Source organism: Ambystoma mexicanum, chromosome 2q, assembly GCF_040938575.1.
Source record: "Ambystoma mexicanum isolate Mex_15411 chromosome 2q, UKY_AmexF1_1, whole genome shotgun sequence".
Taxonomy (NCBI): domain Eukaryota; kingdom Metazoa; phylum Chordata; class Amphibia; order Caudata; family Ambystomatidae; genus Ambystoma; species Ambystoma mexicanum.
In genome coordinates, this window is record NC_090924.1 from 1403506806 (window position 1) to 1403517195 (window position 10390).

General features: G+C 42.8%; 1 pseudogene; it reads left to right on the forward strand.

The window, feature by feature from the left end:
• The first annotated feature begins 3198 nt into the window (after positions 1-3198).
• LOC138570354 (5S ribosomal RNA) lies at positions 3199-3317 on the forward strand (annotated as a pseudogene).
• The last annotated feature ends 7073 nt before the right edge of the window (positions 3318-10390 follow it).

Below are 10390 nucleotides of genomic sequence, written 5' to 3' on the forward strand. Positions count from 1 at the left end.
TATTTGCATCCTGGCAGTTCTAGGCTGCAGGGGAAAAAGGAGCTTCAAGCCAAAAGAAGCTTAATAATTACAACATTTACAGTGTTTTAACCTCTGCGCCAATATCCATCAATTAAATTGCGAAATCAATAATACTAGACCTAAATAGTTAAATGCTGTCATGAACATTATTTAATTGGCATTCATCAAGTGGACATCACCGACACATGTTTCGACCTTAAACCCAATGGTCTTCATGAGGGCTTTTGTGGTGGCTAAAGCCTTAATGAAGAACATTGTGTTTATGGTCGAAACAGGTGTCGGTGATGTCCACTTGATGAATGGCAATTATTATTCATGACAGCATTTAACTATTTGGGTCTAGTATTATTGATTTCTCAATTTAATTAATGGGTATTGGCTCAGAGGTTAAAACACTGTAAATGGCGTTGTAAAAGAACAATTATAATTATGATTTTGATCAACTTAATATAAATGTTACCATCAAGCATCCTTTCTTGTGGACAGCTTTTACTGCGTCTAGCTGTTTTCTTATTCCCATACTAAATAGCATCAGTTGGCGAGGATGTGCTGCCCTTGCAAAGTATTCATGTATTCCTTAGGGGATGGGTCTTATATATGAACTTACAGAAAAAAACACAAAGTGCACAAAGAACTCAAATCTTCTAATACTAATACCTGCAATGGGCCACATGATTATGTTCCTTGCTAGTATTGCAATTCCCAGCTCCTCTGATAGCACTAGATAATATAAATCATGAAATATTCCTCTCATGCTTCACAGGCGCCTTCATCTGGGCAGCCCACTCGCTTGCCTCGAAGTCTCGCCCTCTCAAAGGACAGCTGAACTCGAGAGACCCGACCTTAGGGCTCCCTCCCTTGCAGGCCTGCACGGTTCTATGATCCAATCCTGTAGGTCGCACAAAACTCTTTCTTTAATGTGGGGTTCCCCTATACCTCTGCTCTCCCCGACTTCCATCCCACAGGCCCACTATGTGTGTCCCTGCGAGCTACGGGAGTCGACCAAACAGAGGTAAAAAAAAACTGCAGTCAAAATAAACACGCAATACAGGTTTGTACAAATAGGGAGTTCCCACTTGTGCCCCCACCACATCTTTTCATACCAGCCCCCCATATTTGCACATTGGGAGGGTGCACTAGTACCACCTATGTCCCATTGTTGATTGTCCTTAATCTATGTAATTCCTCCTATGTATTGTCCCCGGTCACTGTTCCATTTACTCCCCTCCACAACCTGGTCAGAATGTCCCTCAAACTCACCTCCATTCTAAGAAACTCACTGCTTCCTGTCAAATCTGATTTCTTATCTATTGTGCATTCTTTTGTGATCAAAAGAGCATTGTTCCTCCTGCGTACAAATAAATAATGTTAAAGGTAGGCCAGTTCCCCACCGAACTGATCTGCATCCTGATGCAGTCGTTAAGATAGCTCAGTCAGTTAATGGGTCTATAACATTACGATTGGCAAATCCATAGGGAGCAGCCTCCTGTGGTGTCCTGTGTGGCCCAAGTTTGTCTGCCCTTCCTGTTAATATTGGTGTGATAAACATCCATTTTTAATATGTATACATAGTTAAACCCAAGCCTGATGCATATGGTCTTTCCCCTTCTGTAAGGGCTTGGTAGGTGAAGAACGATGGTCTGGAGGGTTGCCCAGAGCAATGCCACAGGTTAAGAATAATTCTAAACCTTCCAGCCATCACCTCTTTGTTTTTGCTTTGTCACCCCGAGTGGGGCGGGTATTCCCAGACGTGGGCCCCGTGCCTGCTGGGCCTAGAGACCCAAGCTACTCCTCACAGATGAGCCCCAACAAGGCTGAAACATGTCTGGGGGATGCTTGTGGTCTCCTGCTGAAGGGAGTGTCCCAGAAGTTTGAGCTAGACTGCCCCTTTTGGGGTGGGACCAAGCCTGATTTGCATATGGCCTTTCCCCTTCTGTAATGGCTTGGAAGGGGAAGAACGATGGTCTGGAGGGTTGCCGAGAGTAATACCAGAGTTTAAGATTCATTCTAAACCTTCCAGCCATGACGTTTTTGTTTTTGCTTTGTCATCCCGAAGAAATACACATATTGTTATGGTATGGTGTCCTAGAGCAACGTCTGTCATTTCCATGACCTCTCAGCTTTTGCTGGTAACGGATTTGAAAACCGTGAATTGCAATTCCTCCATTTTGCCATCTGCGGTTGATAAATTCTGCACATTGGGGATGGTTAATAATAACTCCCGTTTTTAAACGTGGCTAAGGAAAATTAAATTTTGATGGACAGATTTAAACCAATTGTTCTTGGCCACTGGGAAAATGTGGCCATCTATCATTCCGTGCCATTTTATTCCGGCTGTGCCGTTACAAAAATGGGCCGAAAATATGCATTTCTGTTTTGACCCCCAAACTTGGGAGCAGCTTGTGTCACCTGTCACAGGACACGAGCAACACATACATGGTGTGGGTCCCCTTAAGTGATTTATATTACAGATCAGTGAGTTTCAGAACCAGGTAAATGTGTGACACCTTTAGCCAGTCCTAGCTTTCTAGCCAACAGCACTATGCATTCTGGAACTTGAAGTTCGGTTCTGTTATTGCAAGAAATTAGAGCCAGCAAGTTGTATCATGTAAAGATCTGTCAATAAAAACGTGCTACTGGCTGGGAGTGTCGCACGTGACACAGGGTCAGTGAAAAGCCATAGACAAAAGCACTGGTGCAGGCGAGGGGTGCAACATTGCATATTTTAAGGCTAGAGGGAAATACCAAGATTCGGCCGAACCCGAATAGTTATCTTTAAATCTTATGCACTCATGTTCTTCTTTTCCTTCTAATTTTTATAAGGACAACCGATGCAGTGAGAGGCATAAGGGGAGAGATTTTAAGCGAAAAAAACTTTGGGTTCAAATATTTTACATTTCTTAAATAAAGGATATTGTTTACCTAGATTTATGCTAGACCGCCACTTTTCAATGCTCTGCGTCAATTATATCCTTATAAAATATCTGAATGTTTACCCAACTTTGTTCATATGCCATTAGAACATGCCATCTGCTTTTACTAAACCACCCCGAGTTCTCTAGGCACTCTGGGCCTCCAGCAAAGCTCTTACCCTGACCCCCACCTGCTGCTGTACCCTCAGTAGCCCAGTACCATGCGATCACCCTACTCCTGTGTACGGTGTTTGCTCTCAATAAGACCTACGGCCACACCACACTGATTGCCCACGATCTCGTCTGATCTCAGAAGCTCAGTGGTGTCGGGCCTAGTTAGTACCTGGATGGGAGACCGCCTGGGAATACCATGTGCTGTAGGCTTAAAAAAAATAAAAATAATAAAGACCAATGTGTGTATATGCGAACACAGGTGGCTCTCAACAATTTGAGCAGGTGCAGCACCGAGGCAGGGTCACGAAATTGGGACGGAGCTCGGAGTCAGTGCTGAAGCGCACTAGAGTGAGGGAGATAAGGACTGGCTGTCCAACTCTAGGCCTCGAGGGCCCGAATCCTGACAGGTTTTCAGGATAGCCCTCATTAATATTCATGAGCGAAAATGTGCATACATTTAGTATCATTGTATGCAAATTCATCTAATTAATATTAATATTAACCCTAGAGCGCAGACATCGGCGACATCAGGCGTAGATGTCCTTCGGGGGGAATTTGTCCCCCACAATTGGTGCTTTTACCTCCTTGATTGTGTTTTCTGACTCCCCTGAGGAGAACAGTTTGCAGCAGTCAAAAAAGGTGTGGCGCTACCTGGCCAGCAAGAACGCTTTCAAAGACTTTTCTTGCCCCCTTCCTTTGGGCCAAAGCAGTCGATTTGGGGGAATACACAGGCCACTGCAATGGGACGGGCAATCCGAATATTAAACGTGGACTCCTGCCATGACGTGGCACACTTTTGTTTGCTAAATGAGCTGCTTTGAAAAGGATCTGTGTGATCCTTTATGTTTTCTGCACATTTCAATTTATTTATTTATTTTAATTCTTAATAACGTGACAAATCACCCGGAGGCCTCACGGCCTGCACTTATATGCGGGGGAGACCCCTTTTATCCCCCTGCCCCATACTGCCTTAACAATCTTTATTACCCTAACGCGACCTCCAGATATAAATGCGCTGAAATGTGCATTTCGAAATTCGTCATTTTCGGCCACAGGATTTTCGGCCACAAAGTAATGGAGTGATAATAATAATAATAATAATAATAATAATAATAATAATAATAATAATAATAATAATTTGGCATTTATATAGTGCTACAAAACCTCGGGTATCTGAGCGCTGCTTACTATTACCCACGGTGTGTGATACCCTTTGAAAATAATATCGAACCTTAATAGAGACAATTCCAAAGTGAAGCATAAAGCCATCAGTTGATTTATTTTAATCTGAGTTTCTTTTTTTCTGGGTATAACCCCACACTTACCTGACCCTTTTTGCCCCTTTCATTGCATAGTTTATCCCAGGGTGCATTCCCAAAGAGGCTCATGGCTGTCAAACTGCTCCATCGAAAGGAAATCCTTCTGTTGTGCTGACTGTAGTTCTATAGATCTGCACCATGAGTGCCGTCTGTTCAGGTAATCTTTGACTACATACTAATAAAGCCGCGGTATGCGTGATGTCTCTTCTAGTAAACACTGTTTCTGACAAATTATTTGAAGATTAGCTCTGAGTGATGCCTATTTTAGTAAAAAATACACTATTAGGTGGTTGATCTGTAAGTAAGGTCTCCTCATTAAAGGTACGCTGTCTCTTGATTGTATGGACATCCTGCATAACAACGAGCTGCAAGTCTGCATCAAGCAATGACTACGAGCAGGTTTCTATTGCATGTATAACGCAGTGGGAATATTAAAATCTATCTCAAATTAGCCGTATCAGGTGTTTGATGCTAACACAGCCCTGACAATCCCATTGCATCCTTTCACATGTAATCCGGATCTTATAGTTAGACAATCCTTATAGTTAGTAATCCTCCACGATTTGTGATTTGGGAGATGATCCATAAAGAAAAGTGGTCTAACTCATCCATCTCTGAATGGATGGCACCTCTCCATGATAAACCTTCTAGAAGTGATTGGCAGCTCCTTGGAGCAATTAATGTCCAACCGATTACGGGTCAAAAGAAAACTTCAGGACTGTGACTGGATTTCATTGTTAGAGGTGGCTAGTAATTACCACTCTGTAGCTCATCTTCCTTCAGAAAGCCAGAAACTTAATTCACTGTGTGAATACTTGAATAAGATTCCAGATAACAAGGTCAGAGACCTATTTCTGAGGGCTCGCTTTAACCTGCTTCCGATCAATCAGGTTCGAGCAATTCGGGGCCAATCACTGGAGAAACATTGCCGGTACTGTAACCATGAAGCGAAAATCGAATCTCTGTTCCATATGATGGCATCGTTCCCGGCTTTGAGAGCCATATGCTCTAATAATTTAAGACTGCTCTTTTCGCAAGAAGTGAAGTGAGTGGGCACCACTTGATGATAAATCCACGTGTCTCCGGTGTTCAAAATTGTAAAGAAAAAGAAAACTTATTCAAACAATTTGTATCAAAATACTCAAAAAGGAGCTGGCTGCGACGAGTTTGGAGACACCCAAACTCAAAATACATGTAAAGCAGGAGACCAAGTGAAATACCAAGTCCTTTTAACCCTTCACAATAATGGGTTCCTTCTGTTTTCAGCCACTACATTGTAGGCTGTTTCTCTGCGCTGATTCCTGTCAGGCAGTTTTCCGATCACCACATGGCCTCCATGATCAGATTTCGCCACACACTCTGCATGCAATTTACCAATCTCAGGTAAATTGTTTTCTCCTTTTGATTTAATTTTTGGATATCTACATTGAACTCATTATTCTCTCATTATTTTTTCATTTTTTCTATTTTTTTCTCTTACTTTACTTTAATTCCTTGACTACTCATCTACTTCTGAAACTACAACTGAATGGTATGTTCTTAACTTCACTATGATGATGTATGACACATACGTTATTTTGCACAAATTTGAACTGTTTTCTTTATTTGTGAACTCGTATGCATTATCTCTAGACTGGCCATGATGAAGGAAATCTATTTCCGAAATGCATTGGCAATTTTGGTCTGATTGATTAATTCATTGTGGCAAATTCTTCCTCACTAAGAAAATATTAGTGACTTCTCATTCTTGAGATTATTTTTTGATAAAAATTGTTTTGAAAAACAACAGAACCTCATTTTTGTCTTTTCTAAAACAAAAGCATTTTTTCATTACTGCAAAATCGAATTGTGAACAATTTTGACTAAGCACATACCCAAGCTGGGTTCTATAGAGAGCGGCTGTGCGACTTGGTGTTTCACTTGGTCTCCTGCTGTACATGCTCTTTTCGCATTGTGACATTTCTGGCTCTGATGGTTGGTGGAAGACTTTAATGACAGGACATAGAATTAAGCATGTCATCGCGATAGGCACGTTTTTGATTGAAGTCTTTCCAGATATTGGAAGTGTAAAACTTTCTTAATTGGATTCTATTTCTTTCTCCTTCTTTCCCCTTTTGAACTTTCTTTTATTTTTTCTTCTTCATTTATTTTTCTTGTTTTTACATATTTTAATATCTGTTTACGGAAATGTTGTTTTGCTAAAAATATGGTTGATTCAATTTTAATGAAAACAAACAAATAAATAAAATAGAAAATGTAAATCCACATAAGCACAATATACTACAATACAGAATTAAGTGTGATAAAAGGCAGCACTGGAACATGGCAGCCCTTACAGGGGGACAGTTCAATAGTTTTGTTTCTGCATATTTCTACAAGAAAAGTATAGTTAGCAGTAGTGTGTTAGTCATTTATCCACTTAGCCATTCCTCCAGATCTCTGGGATAGTACCAGGACTAAAAAGGGGCTTGAAAAAATGTGTTTCTGTGGCATATAAACAAATTCAGCCCCCAAGCCCTCGCCCCCATTGACATGCAGCTCAGAATTTGTAATCACAATCAGTGTGGTATTCAAGGGGTACATACACGAGATAAGCCCTTTAAAGGGGAGTGTAGGGATGGGAGGGCATCGCTAACAGGCAGAGCTGTTGCAAGCTTCCTAGCATGAGTGCATGAGCTGCAGAAGTGCAAGCTTCACTTATATGCAAACATTGAACATGTTACCTTGATTTTTAACTTGAAGCAGACCTTTTCATCCTCTCCCACCAGTTCGGAACTTGCAAAATGTCAGCTTTCCAGAAAATAAATATAGCAGGGTAAAATGTATGCTTAAACCAATGTATCCTGTTGGCCCCTGTTTGTTTGCCCAACCCCAGTTTAGTTGTGCCGCCTTGCTTTGCGCCACCGTCGTATTAATTTGTGGAGATGCCACTGAGTTAACAGAAGGGCTACTACTGGAAAGGGTAGGGTGCAGGGGGTCAGCAACTCATTAGTAGGTGTGATTCCATGTAGAGCAAAAAGCACCCCCACTAACCCTCCATGCAGGGCAAGTAAGCACCCCCTCCCATAGTTGTGGAGACACCTGATTGCGGGCCTGAGCTCTGGAGATTTATTAATTTATTTTATGATTGAAATTTGTATAGCATCAACACGCAAAAGGGGGGACGAAGGGGTATGCGCAAGTGTTTCCCCCCGGGGTGTTTTTGGACGCTGCATAGGTCAGTGAGCTGGCCTGGGGATAGCGTGCCCCCCTTTCTTATGGGCTTAAAAGGGACAGAGAAGGTTCATTGCCTTCCGGAAAGCTATGAAAACCATCCTCTTCACATAAGGTCTCTCGCAGCACCATGTTTGCCAATAAACTGTCTGTAATGTAATAACCAAAGATGCATGAGCTGTAATGACTAACCTGTTTGTAGCAATCATAATGTGCCAACGACTGCTACCAATCCTGTACCCCCTGTAACTAAGTTCCTGCAAGTAACAGCGCCACAATGCCCCTGGGCTGTCTGCGCGCTATATGAATATAAATAAATAAAAATAAAATAAATAAAGATTCGGGGGCAGGCAACGGTTGGTAGCATTTCGGGCGTCCAGTTGCTGCTCCCGTTCCTTTCCTGCTGTGGCGCGCTAGGGCCTGGGGCTGTTGGTGGGCATCGGGCGAGGTTTGTGGTTGGCTGCTGGGCTACTGGCGGATGGGGTTATATAAAAGAGACTATGAGATTTATAGATGTAAATAAATAAAAAGGATATATACAGTTGCATGGGTTATTATCAGTGGTTGTGTAAATAAACACCACTTGTGCCCACCCTCCCGGTTTTGCCAGATCTGCGTGGTGCTTCGGGCCACTGCTGGACGTGCAGGTCTGCGGTGTGTTGTGGAAGCGGGCTGGAAGCGCTCCCTCCCTCCATTCCCGGCTGCGTCAGGCTTTTGGGGCAGGCGCCGGGGATTTAGTACTGCGACTGTGGCCGGGTGTCTTTTGCTTTCCGTGGAGGTCAGGAGGAGAGGGCCTGGGAGTTTGCTGGTGGCTCCGTGTTGGGGCTCTAGGCTGCGGTGATCACTGCACTCTACCAGGGGCAGTGTGGTGCGCAGCCCTCTCTGCCTGCCATGTCTGTTCCACGGGCAAAAGTCAGAAAGGGAGCAGGGATTTGGAGAATAAAAACTGTGGGTAGAGAATAATATATAGTTAAGGGAAACTACATTGAAGGCCCTAGTTTGATCTATTGCAGTGGTCCTCCGTTTGGGGCTGGGTGGGGGGTGTTCACCCGGGGGTGTCACTGGGCTGCCTCTATGGGGGATGAAAAAAGAAAATATGAATAATATGCATAAATATGGAAAGTATTTATTTATTTATAAAGTAAGGAGTTTACACGGCCTGCTGTAGCGGCCGTGTAGTTATGGTTAATTTGCTCAACTCATAGGAAGAGCACTTTTTGGGCGGCTTATAACTTCGCTCCCCCTGTACGAATCCTTACCAAAGTTTGCAAAAAGGTATATGGCCCGCTCTGACTTTCTTTGGCAAGTTTGGTGAGGTTTCGTTAAGGGGGGGCAAAGTTATAGGTGGAGTTCCGAAAGCGTGCTTTTGTAAATTTGGTGTAACTCCATCCAGTTAAATTACAAAAAAGTAGGTCCACAAAAAATAGTGATATCTGACTCCGTTTCGCGGCCCCATTTCCCTGTTCGTTCCACGGACAGGCATCCAATTGGCCAAGAGGGTGCCATGATGTGCACAGACATTGGAGGCGCCCACTGAGTGGATGGTAAAAAGCGTAAAGTGTTTCACATTTTTGGAAACGCCCGCCATGTTGGTTTCACGGACATCTGCCGTTGTACGCGGACACCGCGGTAGGAACATATACAAAAACACAACATTGCACTTGTCAAACTTATCAAACAATTTCGTGACAGTCCTGTGATGTTCGCAAACACTGTAGATTTTCAGGGACATCTGTGCCTATTTCTGCATTAGTGGGTTTGTGAAAAGTAGTTCTTGGATGGCTTATAACTTTAGCGCCCCTCAATGAAACTGCATGTAATTTTGGAATTCTATTCTAGACTTGATTCTGAATGGTTTTGGAAAGCATGGAGCTGTTTTGTCAAAAGGGAACACATTTAGGGGGGTCTCAAAATATTGTAAAGGCTCATAAATGTGGTGCCATTTGACGAATCTGCACAAACATTTGCAAAACAATTTTTCATCTAGATATAAATGTTTTTGTAAAGTTTGGTGGGATTGTCTCTAGAGGGGGCTAAATTAGAGAGGGGTCTCAACATTTTTAGATGGCTTATAACTTTGTTGCCGTTTGACGAATGTGGACAAAAGTTTTCTGAAAGATTATAGACCCAACCTTCAATGTTTGTGTAAAGACTGAATGGATTTTGTCAAGTGGGGGCTAAGTTATATGACTATTGTATTTACATACTTTTTGGAAAAAATAAAACATGGGCGGATTTCAAGTAAACTCGTGTAAGGAGCATTGGCAAGGACCTTAAAGCATGGTTTTGCAAATGTGCCTGTGTTTTATTTTTTGACAAGTGTCATGATGTAGGTACAAAAATAGTGATATACCTCTGATGACTGAGGTATTGCCTATGGCCATGGGCAGTGGAGAGATTGTCCGGTTCATGGTTTAAGGTCATGACCCAGACAATCTGGCTACTGGCCATGACCGTGAGGGATGGAAAATGGTGTTAAAGTGGCCATGTCACCTGCGACCGGCTATGTGGTAAAGTTATTCAAAAGTAGGATAGGTTTGAAAGGGGAAAAATGTGCTTGTGGTAATAGGGTCATAGGGATCTGACTTCGCCTTCTGCAGTCTGCTATGGAAAGGAAAGAGGGGCTCTGTACATATCCCCGCCTTGTCTTTCCATAGTGGCCACCTTGGACACGGATTTTCCTTCATACAGCGTGACGCCGCAGGCATCCCACTATAGCAAGAAAAATCTATTTTTGTGAAAGGAACCTTT